Source organism: Drosophila miranda, chromosome XR (assembly GCF_003369915.1).
Source record: "Drosophila miranda strain MSH22 chromosome XR, D.miranda_PacBio2.1, whole genome shotgun sequence".
Classification (NCBI taxonomy): domain Eukaryota; kingdom Metazoa; phylum Arthropoda; class Insecta; order Diptera; family Drosophilidae; genus Drosophila; species Drosophila miranda.
In genome coordinates this window covers 14,965,059-14,985,724 of record NC_046674.1, presented here as the reverse complement: position 1 = coordinate 14,985,724, position 20,666 = coordinate 14,965,059, and the positions used below count along the sequence as shown (strand labels likewise).

At 48.3% G+C, this 20,666-nt stretch overlaps 1 long non-coding RNA gene across 2 annotated transcripts; it reads right to left on the bottom strand.

The window, feature by feature from the left end:
- Positions 1-4,926: 4,926 nt before the first annotated feature.
- On the bottom strand, positions 4,927-10,897 carry LOC108152209. Of its 2 annotated transcripts, none has more exons than XR_001774799.2 (3): positions 10,009-10,897; positions 7,705-7,878; positions 4,927-5,013 (listed from the first exon to the last, which is right to left on the bottom strand). It is a non-coding gene; the product is annotated as an uncharacterized LOC108152209 (long non-coding RNA). The 2 variants fall into 2 exon arrangements; XR_001774800.2 differs by having other exon boundaries at positions 10,018-10,897.
- Between the last annotated feature and the right edge of the window lie 9,769 nt (positions 10,898-20,666).

The window sequence follows — 20,666 nt, the reverse complement described above, 5'->3', positions numbered from 1 at the left end:
CAGATAGGGCTTTTAAATCTCGGAAAAGTGATTGAGCCGCCGGATCGAAGTGAGATGAAAATGGAAAATGGAAAATGGACCAGCATTTCAGCACGATATAAATTATACGAAAAAGTTACGAAAATATGCACGAAAGTCAGAAGTTTGAAGTTTTTGGGAAATGGAAAATGGGAATTTTATGTGGCATTAGTTGCCTTTTAATGCTATTAGGGACCCCTGACCCCCGCCGTAGGCTTACGGAATACTCGGCCGGCCACCGATGGAAATTCACTTTGTCATTTACACAGCCATTAGCTGGGGCACGGCACAAGAATGCCCGAGAGCAGCACAGCGATGAGAAAAGCGAATTCCGCTTTTTATTCTTGCCATTTTCTTGCCGGTGTCACGTCTAGAAACGGAGTGGACAGGCAGCCCGAGCCTGAAAGCCCGGCCCGTGCTGTTGTTGACCAAATGAGCACCGCCATAGCCGCCCTTAAGGTACATCCAACTTTCCATCGAACGGATGGGCACGGGAAAGAGGATGGTGGATGGTGGATGGGGGGATGGATTCAAACTTTTAAAAGTTTTCAGCTTTTCACTTTTTTCTTTTCAATTTAGGCGAAGAAGCTGTATCGAAAGAAGGAGAGCCTTGGGGAGGAGAGTGGAGTGGAGTGGAGTGGAGTGCCATGGAGCGTCGTTAATGGTTTTTGCGAAACTTATGAAACAAACTATGTACGGGGCGGGTCCACTCCGCCGCACAGGACCAGTCCAGGGTCCGGTGTGACATGGCTGCTAAGGGGCGAAAAGTACCGAAAGAGGGCTGCTCCAGTAGTTGCAATGAGGCTTGATCTTCTTACAGTTTGGACTTAATGGAAATCTTCAATAAGCAAGGCCGCAGCTCTACACTGATACTCGCTCTCCTCCGACCTTCCGAACACGCACACTGCACGAGGAAGAGTGTGTGTGAGAGAGAGAGGGGTAATAAGCCACTGCCATTTCATTTGTTCCTTCTGGCTTTAATACAGAGCCGATCGGCTATTGATGCAGATCAGGAATATATCTGCTTTGAGGCTCAGAATCGCCTCCGTGTGGAGGTACCTCTTTGAGTACCGGATATACAAATTATATGGTATCATTATTTTCTGAGAAGGGGCTTTTGTAGTGACGATTTTGGGATAACAAAGAGAAGAGCGATGCAATTATGAAGAAACCCTCGCAGATCCCACACACACACACAAACAAACACACACAATTGCAATGCCCTGTAATGTCACGTACTTTCACTTTTCTCCTCTTACCCCATCCCTATCCCTATCCCTATCCCCATCCCCGTCAAAGCAAATGGCCAGGACCAGGGCTTGGCGGCAATGCGTCGTCCTTCGAAAACGAACCCATTCAAAGCCTCCGTGCGTTTGAATTCTATTAGCTCCAGAAAGGATTTTCTCTTCTCTGGGACAGGCTGCTGTCATAAGCACTTTTTCAGTGTGGCCCCCTCTTGGCCCCCAGGCCCCAGAACAGGTCCGGGTCCGGGTTCGGGTCCGGGTCCGGGTCCGGGTCCGGGTTCTGGTCCGTTCGCCTCCTGCGTTACGTTTGTCATTTACCCCGGGGGTGTATTTTCATCATTTTCATTTCTGGGGTTTGCCTGAGTTCTGGCTTTGGCTTTGGCTCCGACTCCGACTCCGACTCCTCCTACGGCTCTCTGGCTCTGGCTCCTGGCTCCTGGCTCCTGGCTCCCCGCTCCTGGCTACCCGCTCCTGGCTCCTCGGTCTCGTGGTCGTGGTCGTGCCATGCACATCCAATTGACATTTCAGCTTAAGTCATTGTATGAGGCAGTCAGCAACAAAGGGAACGAATGCCAGGGAAACGGAAAGCAAGCAAAGCAAAGCCCGGACAAGTAGCAAGCTGAAGCTGTCCGCCATTCAAACACCCGACGATGAACCGACCAACGGGCCAACGGACCAACGGGCCAACGGACGAACGGACCAAGCGGGGGCCATTCGACCCTGTCGGCCCTGTGCGGCGGCGGCGGCGGAGGCGGCGGCGGAGGCGGCGGCGGCACTGGCGGTGGCAGTGGCAGGGCTGTGCATTTATTCTGCTCACTGTGCGAAAAACAAAGCGCCAGGAAGGAAGTAAAGTGCAAAAGCTGCAACGGCAACAAAGGCGCACACAATTACCAAGCACTGTGTCCTCCCCAGGACGGGAACCGGGGCAGGGGCTGCTCCTCGTGTTTACACAAAAACATTTAGACTGATCCAGAGATAGACGTAGCGCAGGGTCTTTGAATGTGGGTTAATGGATGAGGCAAGGGTTGAGCAGAGGGACTGGGACTGCGACTGGGACAGTCGGAGAAAGGATTGACATGGACAAAGGCAATGATGAGAACTCCCCTGGGACGGCGGACCGATCCGATGGATGTGGCAAATGTCACAGACAGGGCTTACTAGCTTTCTACCAATTAGTTGCCGCCTTCTTGGGGCGGGCTTGAAGCCTGTTCCGGCTCGAAGGTTTCGAAGAACAGCACTACTTCGGGGCGAGAGTGAAAGCCATATCGGAAAGTAATGTTGGAATTCGCCATCCCATGAAAAGTGCTCTCTCGGGGGGTCCCACAGACGATTCCAGTCGGCCCTAACAACGGAGCAAATGAAGGCAATATCTCAAATGGGAACCACATAAACGAAATAATAAATATCAAATGATTCCATAATGAATGCCAGGCCGGGCAGGAAGGCATTTCGTTTGCCTAGAGACGGGACTGCCTGACTGACTGGCTGACTGACATGCCAAAGGACCAGGGTGGTCCCTGCCCGCCCTCATCCCGGGCTGGCATTTCTTTCATTACAGAAATTGCGAAGAGAAAATAAAAAATTTCTTAATTTCGTTTCGTTTCATCATCAGGAGCAGCGGCAGCGGCAGCGACAGGCAGCAGCGACAAGATTTACAACATACTGTGAGCATAAAATAAAAATCTTATTTTTGTTCAAATGCGAGCGAACGAATAGGGGGGGAACGGAGCAGAACGGAGCAGAACGGGCCAGAACGGAGCAGGACGCGGGGTCACAGCGGGGCGAGCGAAATAAATAAATAAAATAAAAAAAAAGAAAGCCAGGGAATAGAATGAATAAAAATACTCGAACGTACAAAAGGCAGCGCCAAACTGACACAGCGCCCAGGCCATTGTCTGGCCGAAGCCAAGCCACCCCCTGGGTGCTGCGAACCGGGGGGCGGGGGCGTTGACAACCTTAATAGTTATAGAGGATATGTGTGGGGCTGGGGCGTGCTGCTTTCCAGGACCTTCGCAATTGGAACGCATACATCGTTCCCCCGGCATCATCGAGTGCAATAAAACGCACATGTGTTTCCATCCATCCATCCATCCATCCATCCTCCATCCTCCATCTCCGTCGCCTTCTCCGCCTCCGCCTCCCTCTACGCCTCATAATTTCTGTGCGGTTGGCAAATAAATTTGATTTTGAGCGAATTGCCGTAGATTGACTCGCTCTCACTGCGAATGGAAGTTAACTCCCGTTGTACGTACTGGCACTCGCTGGCAGCTCCTGGCAACCCAGTCACCCACCCCCCTCCCCCCACACATTGGAGAAAGGAATTCGTTTTCCGCTTTCTGCTGAGCTCGGCTCGATTATACCCCCCACACCCCTCACACCCCTCGAGGGGAGCTGTTCGTTGACCTTCTCCATTGAAGAGAAGATCCAGCGCGCGACCCCCGACGCCTGCGGCCCCCCCACACACACCCACACACACACACACAAAAGGGAAATTGAAACCGTATTGCCATAATAATTTATATACAGAACAGATATTCTTGGATTGCAGAAATCAAAGGAAAAATCCCCAAATAATATAAAGAGTTTTTTTTTGTTTGCCCCAATTCTCTGGCAAGAAAGCGCTTGTTAAAGTCTTATCCCCCATTCAGAGTCCCATTTTACATGAACTTGGACAGTAAATCCTGTAAATCCAAAGAAATAGGCTCTGAATTATTCATATTTTCACTAAGATCTTAAAATGTGTAACCCATAGACTTGCACCGAGAGTGGAAATTTTTAATTCATAGAAATATTTGCTTTAAATACCTATGCTCATTACGTATTCAAAATAAATATTTTAATATTTAGATTAAATATTTTCATTTTTTAATTAAATATATTTCCTACAAATGTATTATATTATATTATGTTTAAATTTTTTTTTTATTAATTTTCATTTAATTTAATTTTTGTTTTGCATTATTAATTTTCTTACTCTTTTATTTTAATATTTAGATCAAATATATATCTCATAAGTTAAATACATATACATATATATTTTTTTTAATAATTGAAACAAATATTTTAGTATTTAAAATAAATATTTTAATATTTAAATAAAATATTTTCATACTTGATTCAATATATTTCCTATTTCATTTTATGTATTTTTTTTACTCTTTTCTATTCATATTTAGATCAGATATACATACATATATCTCACAAATTAAATATATTATTTTTTTATTTTCTAATTTTTAAAAAAAATATTTTAATATTTTCATGTTTGATTAAATATATGTATGTCCTACAAATGTATGTTAGAGTATGCTTCTATTTTTTTTTTTTTTTTTTATCATTTTTCTTCATTTTATTTTATTTTGCATTATTCATTTTTTTTACTCTTTTCTTGCCATATTTAGATCTCTCTCATGAACTAAATATATTTTTTGATGTTCATATTTTTTGAAATAAATATTTTTATAGTTAGAATAAATATATTTCACACAAAATTTAATATATTATTACATTAATTAATACATTCAATATTTATTTAAAAGTTTTTCATATTTAGATTAAATACTAAATATTCTTGCTAATAAATTTGTGCACAAATCAAAGCAAATTCTATTTAATTTCACTATTTTTGCATATGAAAACTGATTATTTTATTTGAATAGTGCTGTTTTCTTTTTCATTTTCATTTTTCTTTGACTTTCTGATAGTCGTGGCTTTATTAGTCTTCCTTCCGCCTGCCTTTTGTGTGAAGGTGCTGAAAGCCGAAGAAATATTAATACTTTGATGAGAATTCCGCGAAAGTTGGGCAAAGATTTTAATTATGTTCTCTTCTGCCGAGGGATGTGCTGGGGCATACTCCTACATATCTAAATACATTCTGGATCTTCTAAATAAACGAAGAAGAGCGCGTTAGACTGGCCGGAACGTTCATTTGACAGATGTTTAACACTCGCCCCAGAGCCAAAGGCAGGAGCAGGAGTGGGAGTGGGAGCAGAAACCGGAACAGGAACAGGGCCAGAAATAGAGATAGGGCCCAGGCGAGGGGCAGGGGCTGGGGCAGGGGCAGGGGCAGGGGCAGCGAAGGCAAAGAATAATTCAATGCAAAAGGAAACAACGCGGCGCAAGCACGCGCTGATAAATGGAGTGGGAGGGGAAATAGAAGGACTGGCAAAGGGGACTGCGGATTGGCGAAGGAAGATGGGGCTGGGGCTGGGGCTGGTGCTGGTGCTGGTGACGGAGGTCGCAGGAAGCGCGTAGAAACGGAAACGCAAAGGACAAACACGCCAGGGGCAGAGGACAAAGGTCACAGGCAGTGGGGGGGAGGGGGCTCTCTGAGGTGTTGCCAACAGGAAAAGCTTCAATCAGCAAAAAAGATGGGGCGGATGGGGAGAGCAACTACACATTTAGTGTTTATTTCGCATTTATTGAGAGCCGGGCCGGGAATCAGGAGACCGGGAATGAAATCAGCAAGAAATAAATGTCCTTGTCGCACAGCAGCAACCCTCCGTCTCCGTCTCCCTCTCCTTCTCCTCCTCCTTCCCCTCCTTTTGCGCATATACTCGTCGTACACAATATATAAATTGTTTCCAAATCATTGGATACCCAGCCACAGAAATACGAAAATGAAATTAAGTCCAACGGAGGAAAAGGCAACCCGAATTCTGGCTACCCTTAAGGCGGTCAAGAGACGGGCTCCAAGGGATTTTGTGGCGATCCCAAGACGGCGAACTAACAGGAGAGGCGATCAGCTGTAGTGCTGATTGGATATTCCCAGGATGTAGGGCTCCTCCTTTGCCCCTTCAAGAGCGAACCTTGTCGAACAGCTGGCATGCCCGATGCCAGAAAGGAAGAAGCCCTGAAGCTGAAAATCATATGATCCTGATCTTGATGGCGATGTGAACGGAGTCAGTCAACGAATGGAGTGCCCTGCTCCACTGAATAAAGATTTCGAAGGGAATGGAGAATGGCGAATGGAGAAATCTGCCAGAGACATTAAAATTAGAGTCGGAATGCCTTCTGGGCATGCCTGTCACCCCACAATTGATGCGTGCGGTTTTAATGGACAGCACACCACAGAGTTTTCGGCAATAACGAATCGGGCCACTGGCCAGCGTCCATCAAGCATAACCCACCCAAGGGTCGTACAAATGGGTTTCCTCATGGACTCATGGAGTCGTGGACTCGTGGACTCATGGACCCATGGACGTTTGATGTATGACACTCCATAGGCTCTGCTCAGAGCCGGGACTGACAAACAACCTTTGATTTATATTTGATTTCGGAGCAGGTCATGCAACATTTGTTTGACTCCAGCCTCCAGCCTCCTGCCTCCAGCCTCCGATTCGTTCTGCCCAAACTGTAATTTGTTTAAAAGGGATTAGTTGTCGGAGGAAACAATCGATAGAAGATTACTCCATATTTGGATTATTTTTGAGTTTTGTTTGGGGATTATCTTCTGACTGGATCTGGGAGGTTCATGTGTGGGGCATCAAAGATTTCCTAAAAGAAAAGTTTCGCCTCAGATGCTGCGTCGGGGAGCGCGCGTGCCCCACAGTAGGAGGCTGGCTGGCTGGCTGGCTGGCTGCCTGCCACACATCCGTTCCGCCCCCCCGGCCGGCCTAAATACATATTTATTTATGCCTCCCTGCCATTTGTACAAAGTGTTTGCACTTAATAAACCCATTTCGCTAAGCCTCTGTCTGCTCCCACTGCTTCCGTTTTGTGCCGCTGCCCCTGCCACCGCCCCCGCCCCTGCCACCACTCGTTGCCACACGCATTTAACTGTTATTCCAGCATTAAAAGTTCATTGAGTGGCAGAGGAAGTGAAAACAATTATCTCCAGGAAGGTGAAACATAAATCCTCGGATCCGAAAGTAAATTGCAAATTTTCGTTTATTGCTTTCTGTGTGTGTCACCCTGTCCCTGCCCCTGTCCCTGCCCCCATCCCTGCCCCAGAGCCGAGGGGGAGATTTTTGCGGTTAAATCGAATCGATATTCTGTGTTATCATATTTATTATGCAAACACACTCCACTCCACACTCCACTCCATTCCACGCCGACTGCCGCACCGAAATGCCAATTGGTGTTGAGTTGCCAAAAATGACACACGCGCCCAAAGAACCCAACCGCTAAATCCCTCCACCCTCCACCCTCCACCCTCCCCCCCCCTACGCACAGGCACCGGGGCAAATGGAAATACGGAAAAGCCATAGAAACCCACCTACACCTACGGGGATGGGCTCTAAGGCCGGGATGAAATGTATTTTGCTCTCTGCCTGGCCCTCAAGTGTGATTGGTATTGAATTGAACATCGAGGAGTGTCTTCCTGCTCTTCCGATGACTGCCACAGACACACACACACACACATCAGGACTGTGTGTAATCAGGACAGCAGCCATTACCATTGCCACATCGCTTCAATTATCGTAAACTATATTAACATTACCTGAGAAATCAAAAGTGTTTTGAATTTTGGACATTTCTCTCAATTCAGATGGCAGAATGGCAGGATGGTAAGCCTCCTAGGCAGCCACTAGATAATCCTATTTACTTGATATATGTACTCGCAGGTACAGAAAGAAGGAATGCCATTAAATATATTACTCAATCGACGATTCACCTGCAATGGAAAGAACAGAGTCACTTTAAGTCACTCCTTGGATAGGATAGATCTTAAAGATAGATAGAGTGATGATAAGCTAAGATCCTTGCTTGCGGTATAACTTTTCATGCGGCATCGTGGGCTTGTATAGATCCTCGTGGCTTCATTTGGGCTTAAACCTGGCTGGTTCTCTGAGGTTTATTCTTTCGAAAGAACGCGATGGCCTGTTGTGCGTTGGTTCTTCTTCTGAAAGAACAAGTCTGACTATCGAAAGTATATCCCTATACTCTTTGAGTATCAGGCATCACTAGATAGGAAGATTCCTTCCATCACTAGCTTGCTTTAAGTGTAACCGCTTTGGGTGTGGCTTTGAGAAGCATAAAAAAAGTCGGCTAATGGCAAAATATTTTGAAAATAAATTAACGCTCTTTCACTTGAAACCTGAGCACCTAAAGGAGAACTCCCAAGGACTTCCTTAGTTCTTATAACTATTCTTAGAATATTCTATTATTAGACACTTTCATTGGGGCATTAATAAGAGCAATAACGAGCAGTCCCACGGGATGGCCATGGCTACATCTTCGTGTGCAAATAAATGGCAACAATCCGTCCGTAGAGACCCAGGACTTGGGCAGAGATGATGGCCAGTCTCAAGCCGACAAAGAGTGCCATCGGGGATGCTGAGTCCTGGTTGATAAGGCCCCCAGATGCAGCCCCAAACACTCCCCAGAAAGATTGCATACGGCGGGCTGGTCTCGTGCAGGCCAGCGTCTTAATATGTGGGTTACGTACGGTACAAGATTCGATAGATATTGCCAGATATTCTGAAGGTTTCTGAAGGGATTTCCTCCTTCAGTGTGCCGCGATCAAAGGTTAAAGTTGGTCATTTGAGATTCTAAATATGTTTACAAATTCATGAAAGTTCTCTTTGTGTTACTTCCTCCCTGAGTTGCTGGAAATGAATGGCCCCCGAACCGGAGCCGTGCGGTTCTCGAAGGGGAGGGCCACAAGACCATTTTCTGTATTGAAAATCGATGCTGCGGTTTCTTGTATGCTCTTGAGTGGTTTTCCCCAAGGCCCTTCTCCCGCTTCCGCTCCCACCACCACTTGTTTCAATTAAACAAATTGGAAAATATGAACCCGAATCGTTCTCGAGCGTAAAAATGGGGACACTCCCGCTTCCGCTTTTCCGCTCGCTCTCCAGTGTCTGCTTAAAATGGAAATTTGTTGGCACCGCTGGTGGGACCAGGGCCAGGACCAGGGCCAGGACCAGAGCCAGTACCAGGACCAGGCGGTTGGACAAATCGTTTGTGGGGTTTCAATTGCTCCTAGTTCATGCCCGTCCCTCAGTCCCTGCCTGGGGACGCCTGGCACTTTGATAAAAATTCTAAGAGCAGCTCTCCCAGGGCCACAAAAGCCCTCCGATAGGCTCTAAAAAGCATTTCTGGATTTTCCGATCAATATTTGCATTATTTTACTGTCAGCCATGGCAATCCAACATGTAAGAATGAGTCCTGTTTTACTTGGTGTACAGTTACATACATAGATGGCCGCAGCTTCGGCAAAGATCAGAAAACACCTCATAGAAAAACACGTGATGTCACGCTATGTTACCGATGCAGCCGTTTACAGAGGCATGTTAATTTAGCAGCGAGCCAACAGCGAAAGAAAACGAGACCAGCAGCGGCAGCGGCAGCAGCGGCGGCAGTGGCAGCGGCAGCGGCAGTAGCAACAATGGATATGAGCCGAAAGGAGCCAAGTCCCTCAACGCGACATAAATCTTCAATAGAAAACATCTCGGAGTACAGACCTATTGGAGGAGTGGCCACTCCACGCCTTTCGCCAAAACTCTTTTGGCTTCCAGAAGTCGAATTTCTCTTAATTTTCCTGCGGCTGCAGCGCATCATCACCGATTGCCCTATAAAGCACATACACATATGTATGTAAGAGTCAATTGAAATAAAATGTATATAACAGTTTAAAGTAATGCGGCTGATAAAACACCAAGTTGTGGGTTCCCCCCACAATCGGAGTCCACAAGCATCCCAACCCGTCTAATAAGAAGAATTATTGAGGAAATAGGAGAAAAGATTAGAAAATATACTCGAATAAACGGCATAAAGGGTAAAACGAAACAAAAACACTCACCAAACGTACCATAATGCTGTAGTTTTGCATAATTGTTCCCGTTTCCTTTTATTGCATTTCGTTGTTGTTGTTTTAAATGTTCTTTTCACTCATTTGGTGTCATTAATTTCGGTTTGCTGCCATTGCGATCAATAGTCTTGCTGTTTATTTAGTCATTGCGCTTTTTCTCACTCGCATTTGATTACACTTTAACACTTTCACTCAGCTTTTGCCCAAATGCCGCCTTGTGGACTGAATTCACTCTAACAGGAAAAAAAATAATACACATATGGTTCCGTTTCGTATGCCGTAATGCATTGCACTTAATATTTCCGCACGTTCTAGACCATAGTTCTACCGGTGAATTTTTTCATTCGCACTTTTACACACTTTCCGCCTTTGTTACCTTGCATTTGGACGCACGATTTAATTAAACGCTTTGAATCACCGACTGAGGGGGAGGGGGAACTGAGAATACTGTGACAAGAGTGCAAGAGTGCAAGCTCTGCTTCGAAATCTGACTTCGTTTCTGCTCTGCTTATCTCTCTCCATCTCACAGCAAGAACGAGAGCAAACGTTTGCGGCCGAACCATAATGAAATTAGACTAGGTGGTTCGCTCTCTTTTCTTGTGACATTTTACGGTTTTCTCTCTCTCATCAAACAAAGCGCTCTCACCGTGTTTAATTTCGTCACGGGCCGAACTAGCTTGTAGTGCATATGTGTTTATGGATGTGTAGGTGCGTCTGCATTTCGGCGCGAGTGCACATTCCAAAACAGACGATTTAATTGATCACTTTGAATGAGAGACCGGGAGAAACTGATAAAACCGCGATAGAATGCAGCAGCGTGGGCGGCTCCAAGCTTCTTACTCTCCCAGCAAAAGCGAGCCAAAGCTGCTGGCCGAACAAGAGCATAGCGCATACTATGTGTGTGTATGTCAAGTCACTAAAGCGAAGGTGAGAGCGGTGCAGCAGAGCAGCGTAGGCCTTTGTTTCTCTCCCCTCCCTATCTCCCAGCAAACAACGAAATTGAAAGTTCGTGGCAGAGCAAGAGCATCGCTGTGCAGATAACATAGAAAAAATGTAATAAATAAATGTATTGTTCGGGTCGTTCTGTACCGCTTGGGCCACTATAAATCGTTGATGTATTTTGTTGAGTGCGAGGATTTATCGCCAGAGCTGAATATGAGAAAAGAATCACACAAATACAAATACAAATACAAATACAAATACAAATAAATCAAAAGCATTTCGAATGGCAATGCCAATGGAAATCCTCGCCAGCTCTGGGACCGACACTCTGGGACCGAGAAGAATACGAATAGTGCTGCTTGCTGCCGTTGCCGGGTTGTTGCTAGCCAGGCTAGACTGTGCTCTGCTCTGCTCTGCTGTGCTGTGCGAAAAATTGATGTCTTTGCTCATAAAAATAAGGCATCAGCGAGTGAGAGACAGGGAGACGGGGAGAGGCGCTGCCCGAAAGCAACATTGTAAATTTTATGACTTTTTTATGCGCTGAAATCTATAAATTATGTAAACTGACACTGACAGCTGTCAACCGAAGGCTCAGGCGACGGCGACAGCGACAGCTCCAGCACCAGAGTCGAGAGTCGAGTCCCTGCCACAGCCACAGCGGAACGAGCGGAACGGTTGCAAGTGACACATGTGTCAAATGGTCGATGGGGATCCGAATCCCGGGATACGGAATGCTTCAACACCCCTTACCCCGTCCCGGTCCCCCGTCCCCCTCCCCCGTCCCACTCCAGAATCTACTAGAGGGAGCTGATGACTCGAGATGATTAAATGATTGCGAGCGGCAATAAAAAATTGATGTTTCGAATTATTGCTAATATATATTTCGCTTTTTCTTTTTTGTTGTTGTTGTTGTTTGCCCTCCCCTTCCGGGGAGCCATCAGTTTATGATGTTTGTTTTTCGTTTTATCGCATTTTACAGAGTAAAAATTTCAAGAGCGAATCTCCCAGTTTTTAGGGCTCTCTCTACCGAAGCCTCGACCTCGCAGCGCCCGAGATGGCCCCAAGGATTGGGATGGGGAATCTGGGATCTGGAATGACTGAATCCTATAGCTGCCATAGGAGCGATGGATCTGCAAGCCAGCCAAGTATCGATCGAGCCGGGGGAGAGATGCCATGACCTGGCTAGCCCACATGCCATACCCGTATCCGACATAGTTCCACAACAATTAGTCCTCCCCGTAACTGCCGCCCCGTCCCGCACCAGCCTTGGCTCTTTATTAAAGTAAATCACAAAGTTCCTGCCAATGTGCAATAAATGAGAGGCCCTGGTTTGCCGGGGCAAGCGGCAGTAACATAACTAACGAAAGAAATTAACCAAAAATAAATTAACTGGAAGCCCCAGCCCTAGCCCCAGCTCCAGCCCCTGTCCCTCCAAGGCCAAAAGGGTTTCAGGACTCCACTGGCTCCGGATCCGGCTCCGGCTCCGGCACCGACTCCGGGTGTCAACTGCTCCGCTCCGCTCGCGTCGCTTTACGCTCGAGGGCCCCACTGCGTTGCTTCCGCTGCGATGGAGACGACTGCCGCCGACAGTGACTGCCGACTGTGTGTGACTTCTGGAGTCCCAAATGTGTTTTCAACATGCAATTTTTATTATTGACTGTCGGCTGCCGACCGTCGACTGTCGACCGTCGACTGTCGCTGTCGAGTGTCGTGCCAGCTCGCAGCTTTTCAGTGTTTTCCGCCCAGCGAATTGTGAAAATGTCATTACTGTCAATCAAGTCGGGGCAAAGGCAGAGGCAACGGCAAAGCCAAAGGTTTTCCCCGAAACCAAGAGCATTAAAGCCGTTCGTTCTGCCCAGCGAAGTGACAAATTGAAAACTTCATCCAAAATTGAAGCCATTTTTTTGGCCAACAATTCACCAACAGATTGTCAAAGCATATGACGCTGTCTCTCAGCAAAAACTGTAGTCTTCTTGGAACTATTTCATTCTTCTCTTACTTCTCTTGGAGCATCTGTTCCGTATGGATGGGCCACTCGCATACACTCTAGGGGTTCTGCTATACTTCTTTTCTGTTCTTCGATTGAAGCCACAGACTTATTTAAGGAGTACATCCGAAGCCCTGCCTATGAATCCGCAGTATTTCGATATCCAGTATTTAGTTCTTTCGAATCCTTCCTTCAGTCGGATACGGAATGGAATGAATGCGAATTTCTTTGGTTTTTCTCTGGAATGCCACCAAAAATGTCGGCTATTCTGTGGCCATCAGATATAGATATTAATTTGTTCCAGTGTGAGGCAAGGAGGCTGGCCCTCTGCCAGAAAATCGCCAAATAGAGTGAGCGAGAAAGAAAAATAGAAATTTTTCGGATCTGATTTTGGGCAGACTGTAACCGATCGACTCCCTTGGGTTGCCAGTCCATGGAGCCCCTAAATGTAGTGATGCTATGGAAAATATTTGTATGGAATGCATTTGTCCGATCCTTGGAAGGGGGGCCCGTAACCAACCTATTCGAAGGCAAACAGATACGATTTTATACAGAATGTGTTTGAGGATTCGCTCGCGTGCTTTGCGTCCATTCTGATATGAGAACGAAATACACAGAACACAACAGACAAGAGACAACCGACAAGAGACAAGAGAGGAGCGAACAAAAAATTGAAATTGTCACCAAACAGGCCGGAGAGTGATTGGGGACATGCATCGCGGGATTGGCGTGCCAAATGGGTAACGATTTGGGTATTAGAAGGAGCTGCTTGTTGACTTCCAGAGGCCTGGGGTCCTGGGGGGGCTGGACGGACAGTGGCTGATATATCTTTTATTATGTAGTTCTGTGTCATCGTAAAAATCGTCGGCTATTACTTGATTGTCCTTCCATGGGAGCCATAAAGCCGTTGGCACTTTTCTCGGACTGGCGGGGGGGGCAGGGGCGGTAGGGCGGGAGGGCGGCGGCGACGGCCAATGGGCCATTGTAAAATGATTTACTCGCCTGTTCCCCGTTCATTTGTGGCAGTCACCCCGCCCCTCCCCCGGCTCTACGTACGACTACTCACTCATTTTTTTATGGGTTCGCTTTTTTACGGTCTTTTACAGTTTAACGACGCATCACTGACACACAAACTGGAACTGGGAGCCATAGCCATAGCCATAGCCATAGACAGAGCCTGGAACTAGGAACTAGGAAATCGGGAGAAATCGGGGAACTGGTGGATGGCCTAACGAAATCTATTCACGATTTTTGTATGGCAATATAATGTTGCCATTTTATTGTATTTATACGTATACCGCCCCGCCGCAGCTCTATTGTTTTTTTCTCCCCGCATTTTCCCCATTTTCCCCATTTTCCCCATTTAATTTTCCCATTTTTGGGCGTTGCTGGTCTTTCACTTACTTTCGTTTTCCCTGACCTTCTTCTTATGGCCTTTTTATGTTATGAGATTTCGTCATTTCTCAGTTTTACTTTTATTTCGTACTTGCCGATAAATATATATTTTGTTGAGAAAACATACGGCGATTCCTGGAGCATTAGCTGGCAGTGCATTAGCCTAATGAAATTAGATACTATTTGAAGGCAAAAGACTAGGGCCTCCCTAGGGGCTCCAGGGGCTCTATGCCCTTCGATCTTTGACATCTGCGGGCCAGCGATAAGATGAGCCAATAATTTAGCCGCTTTATGACCGACAGGATTGAGGGCCTGCAGCACAGGTGGCGGCTCCGACGACAAGTCCTGATGGGAAAGTGGAAAGTGGAAAATGGAAAATGGAAGCGTGAAGCCGATGACATTGATTAGGGTAAGCAGGAGTCCAGGCAGGAGCCCAACCAGGAGCAGGAGCTCCAGGGGTCTCGGCGAAAGTGATGAAAGTGAGACTGCATTCCAGTCTTCCGCCTCTTCCATCTCTGCCGTGGCTGCAGTCCCATTTTCCCAACTGTCGCTGGGTTTTGGCCAGTCACCGTCTCACGGCCGACTGGCCACGTCTACACATTAGATAAATTAGCCGTAATTCCGTGTGTGTGTGTGTGGGTACCGTCTTTCGGTGGGTCCGTCCGGGTCCCATGTGGTCTGGCAATCGCTGTGCGTATGCCTGGGTTCGGGCCATGGCCTGGAGAGCGGCAGCAGCAAAAAACGTCTTATCATTGTTAGGCGGGTGGCTGAAGTGGAACAAATTAATTTCGTTTCATTTTAATTATTCTCTTCTTTGTCTGCTATAATTTGAGAGCTATTAACTCTCCCCCGTCCCCACCCCAGCCCCCGTTTGTGCCTCTGGAGGTCGAAGGTGTACGTACACATACGCTCCGGCTCCGGCCTCATGGTTTAATTATTTAAATGAATTCACATTTGGGCTCTGCTTTTCTTTTATTTTCTCTCCACCAAGAGAGCCCCGCAAATCAGGCAAATCATCGTGATGCGAGTCGCCGTCTCTCGGGCCTACGGGGGGGCCTACGGGTCTTGAATCTGTTCAAGGGTCAAATCGTGTACCCCTCTAGTCTTGGAAGGAAGTTCTGCCCTGGGGCTGGATTATTGATCCAAGAATGCAGATGCAGCCGTGTGGAAAGTATTCGAAAACGTTTGTAAGACGAGAGTCGACTCGCGATAAGAATGGATTACACAATGTTGTTACGCAGCCCTTCCGCTGGACCCCACCGTCGCGGCGGATCGCGTGCGAGGGAGCAGCTCGAAATTTCACACCCATCGCCTCCCCCGCCACCCCACCTGGGGGGGGGGGAAACGAAAGGAAACCTTTCTTCGGGGAGGGGGCAGGGGGCCGTGTGTGCTTTTGGGGAATATCACATGGGCACGCAATGTTTCCGCTGACTCGCCCTGGGCCTGGATCTGGGGCCTCGACTGCAGCCTGGGCCGGTCTAAAGTGTCCAATCAAGTTTTGAAATGAAACCTAAATAACATGTCATAATAAATAACCTTCAAGCGACCCGGGGGCCAGTTGGTCGGCCGTCCAGGCCAGAGAAGAAATCCAAAATCCTGTAATTACAACGTAAATCCAAAATGTCTCAGCGCCGCACAGCCGTTGCACACTCGCAGAGGGCACAAGGGGCACAAGGAGGAACGTGGCACGGGGGCACGGGGCACGGGGCACAAGGGCTATCCAGCCGAAAGGAAACTTAATTCATATATCAAAAAGTTTGCCGGACCGAGCGGTGGACGAGCGGTGGACGAGAGTAGCAATTTGCGCGCAAGTAGCCAGGGTCCGATGCGATGGCCAGGCCAGGCCCACCACGAGCCAGGCCAAGACCCAAGTAGCAGCAAGTCGTGTAATATATTGTACACACACTTTGTGGAGGTCCGAGGAGGTGCCTTTTCGGGGCGGGTGCTGTGCGGGTGGTCACTCCTCGGGATCGGGAATGGATAGGCAGCGGAAACCGAAACAGAGAGGGAGAGCAGGGAATGGAGACCTGCCCCCCCCCCTGCCCCCCCCCCCCCCCCCCCCCTGACCCCCCTGCCTGTCCCGCCTGTCGTGTCGAATGAGAAACACAGCAATTATGCAATTTGATAATACTTCATTCTCGGGTAATAAATATTAATTATTTTTTGCGAATGTGATTTCGTGTTTCGGTCTCCCCCGCATCCCCTCCACCCCCTCTTTGGCTCGCTGAGCGCTAGTTTACGGAGATTTATGGCCCGCCTGCCTGCGAGTGAAATGAGACAGAGACACGTCTTTGCCTGGGCCCCCAAAAGAAGTCCTGGACTCGTGTCGGACATGTGTGGATTCGCTTCCCCTCAAAACTAGAGGCGCTCTGCACTCTGCACTCTGCGGTTCACCTCCGCCCCGAGGCGTCCTGCTTCCACAGAAACTCGAGTCAAGTGCCTCTGGCCGACAGCAGTTCCTGGCTTTGGCTTTGGCTTTGCCAACAGATTGGTTCGGTGCTCTGTCCCGAATATTGTTTGGTGTTTGGTCAGGACAGGACACAACCCAAGACAGCTCTGGATATTGTGGGGGCCATACGAGTGTGTGCATTCCATTCCGTCACCGGGAATGACTGCCAGTCAGCTCTCAGGACACGAGTGCATGCATAATGAACAACTGGCTCCTTAAAAACACTCCCACACTTGAGCAATCATCGTTTTCATACCCCGCACTCGAAGCGTCTGGGGGTATGCTAGTTTTCCCTCTGGGAAGTGCTTCCGACTCCATAGAGCATATTTGTAGACCCTTGATCAGCATCCCTAGCCGAGTCGATTGAGCCATGTCTGTCTGGCCGTCCTTCTGTCTGGATGGAGGAACCAAAAGTTGTATTTCGAAGACTTCCTTCGCCTTTCTGTGGCATCTACAACTTTAGAGCTATTTGTAGAGAGATACTGCCGTTCGGCTCCTTATTATAGCCAGAATGGAGGTATTCCATGCTCTTTCCCTCTTCAATATATTTCGTATAAGGCACTCATATCGTACGATTTCATCTACCAACTGCCTAACGGGCTTCAAAGTAGAGCCGCGGCCCTTGCCTCTCTTTGCATTTGTGGGCTTTCCTATTATTTAGCAATGAGTGGGTGTTCCTTTTTCTTACCATTTTCCTTGGTTTTTTTTTTGCTTTTTTGGTCTGAAAATAGTTATTTTTCTAGAGCTTTTGTTGAGGCCTTGCCCAGTGTTGTTATTATTGAAGATACGACTGTGTATCTTGTAGATATAGATACTTATCGATGCCCGCTTGCATCTCCTCGCTTACACGCCCCACAAAAGGTCACAAAACCCTCCACTGCGGGACGAGTGGGGCGGGTGGTACACCTGACCCCCCGCCCCCCCAGCGCGCTGGGCTCCGGGCTCCGGACTTTGGACAGCATTGTGTCGCGGGGGTCCTGGTCTGTCCGGGCCGTTAGCTTTCATTTCGATTCGTTCCATCAGAAGTCTCTCGTGCATGAGGAACATTTTAATTTTTGAGAGGCTCTTGGAAATTGCCAGCAACAGCCACATATCACACTTGCAGAGGGCCTGCCCCCAGCCCCCAGCGACATAAATAAATAAATAAAAATAAAACAGAGCTCTTGGCAAAAGAAATGAAAAAAGTTAAATTGAATTGTGCCGGCTCCGAGAATATTTACTCGGTGCTCCTTGGCGTGCTCCACGTTCCCTCGAAGTTGCAGGCACTCGAAGTTTACGCAACTTTTTCGGTTAGTTCCAGGTCTGTTTTTGTAGGTGCTGCCAGCAACTGTCAAAGTTGCCGCTGAATGTGGCACGGGGGCGGGCAGAGGAGGGGGCGGAGTAGGGGGGCCGTCGGCAGGGGGCGGCGAAAGATGATCCATCTGTAATCTCTGGTATCTGGTATCTCGAATTATCGAATTCTTAATGGGTTGAAAGGATCTCCAGGGATCTCCGCCAGGGTTGGAGCAGATGTTCTCTTTTTAATTGAAATGAATCAGTGCCACACAACTGGAGCTCATCCATCTTCTGGCATGTGTGTGTGTGTGTGTGTCCTGTTTAGTGTATCCTTTTTTGGTTAGCCAAATGATTCCGCGCTCCCAGCAAGCAGTCATTTCGTACGCACCACAGAGCCCCCCGAATGGCCAACTTGTCGCCAGTAAATGGGCTGCTGTCACGTCATTGGTCTAGCAGGGGGGCCCCCTTGGCCCTGGTAGGAGTGGGGCTGCCACCCACCCATGTCAATGGCCCCGAACATGAGCTTGGGCTGGGCTGCAGTAATCAATTTTAATATACCTCCCAAAAAGGAGGCGAAAGGGGGAGAACGGCAGAAGGGCAAAAGGGGGGGGGCTGGTGCCCTTGTTCATGGTTTGGTTTATGAGTTCATGTTGGATATTGGTGGCCACACATTAAGCCGTACGTCGCCATAATACAAGAGACCACAACGGATCCCGACACGTCACGTCACGTCACGTCAGACAAGGCGTCGCGGTTGTGGTCCCGCTCCCCGCTCTCCGCTCCCCGTCCTTCTCCCTGTCACCAGCCATCATCTATGGTCCTTGTGGTGATTGTGGCTCCACTGACGAACTGTCAGCTTACTGTCAATATGTCCTTCCCACCCCCCTGCCCGTCCCCACCCTTTGCCCCCTTTGCCAATGTTTGTGAATGTTGATTTTTGTCGTCAAGTGTGCATAATTTTATTCTTTATTCTTTACGTTTTGTTTGACTTTGATGGAAAATGGTGTACACCCCCATCCCCCTAGTCCCCCCCCCACCCATCCCCCTGCGGTACTGCTCCTAGTTTCGACTTGAAAGCAAACGTAATGAGCCCGAAGTGTGACACATACAACATCTCCCTCGCACGAGCCACTGAGCCAAGGAGCGAGAGCGTTATGTGATCTACTTAGGCCATAAATTCCAGGCCACTGAATGCGAAACCCATTCGAAGAGTGCGTTGCGGCGGCATCAATAGGAAACGGCAAACTTGGCCGACTTCCTTGGCCTGTTCTATTACTCATCGGTGAATCATGCGGGGGGTACGGGGGAGGGGGGCACCAGGCTTGTAAATTAGGCAGAATTATGGGCAAACCCAATCAAACGCATTCGAGGGACCAATGAATCAATCGAAAGCTATGGAGATAGCTCGAAGAGACTGTGATTTTTGAGTGAAACTGGAAACTGTTGGCCACGTTTGGGCAGATCCCTGAGCGGGTCGCAGGCCCTCTCTCGTCCCGAGGAAGCCATCAGCTGCAGGCTTTTCCATTTCCATTTCCACTTCCACTTCCATTTGCATTTTGCCAAAACCAAATCACTGTCCAAGCGAGTCAGTCTATTTATTTATGCATATGCAGATGCGGATGCAGGATGCAGGATGCAGGATGTAGAATGCCCCATGCGGCGGGTGGGGGGGGTGACTCCGACTCTAGCCAGGCGCAAATGGCTCCTAAATCATGCGGATATCATCAATGGCATGACAGTTTCTGGCATGTGCCACATGCAGCGATGGGAACCAGCAGCAGCGGTTGCATGCACTCGGAAGCGGAAGGAGGCACAGCCGCAGTCGCTGTCGCTGTCGCCGACTCCGTCGTATCCTTGGACGGGTGACGGCTGGAAATTCTTTCCGGCTGTCATCCCTATCTGCCGGCTGGCTGGCTGGCTGGCTGGCTGGCTGGCTGGCTGGCTGGCTGGCTGGCTGGCTGGCTGGCTGGGAGGGTGTCCTGGCATCGGCTCCCAACCGCATCGAGTGGCTGATTCCGTTAATGAATGCCGCCCGAATGCCGACAAGTTGTTTGCGGCCGCACGACCACCCCGACAGCTGCCACAGCTGCCACACACGAGCATGTGGCACCTTGAGGCTCTCAGAATCAGATTTACTTTCGAATTGATCGAATGACTAATTGAGTAAAGATGTCGATGTGTCCTTCCCTTCCTTAAAGTGGCTTTCCCCCCTCCTTCCTGGGGGTTTTATTTAAATTTTCCTCCATGCAATCCAAGCAAAGGCGAGTGCCATCCAAAGTAATCGAATCGAGTCGAAATGCGATATGTGATTGTCGAAAAATCGAATCTCTTCATTGGATCCCCTGGGCCGTGTGCGGCGGGGCCTAATTAGAGCCCCCGGCCGTGTCGAGAGGCCTCTCCGGAGGAAAGGGCAACCGTCTCCGGGAAGGACCTGGCCCCGCGGGCTGCAGGCGGATACAGGCCCGGCTCTGGGTCGGGCTTGGTCGGGCTTGGTCGAGTGGAAATCAAATTATTTTAATGATACACAAATTGATACTTTGAAACAAAATAACAAACCAAATGGAAATTGCTCGCAGCACTTTCGACTGCAGGAGGCAGCGG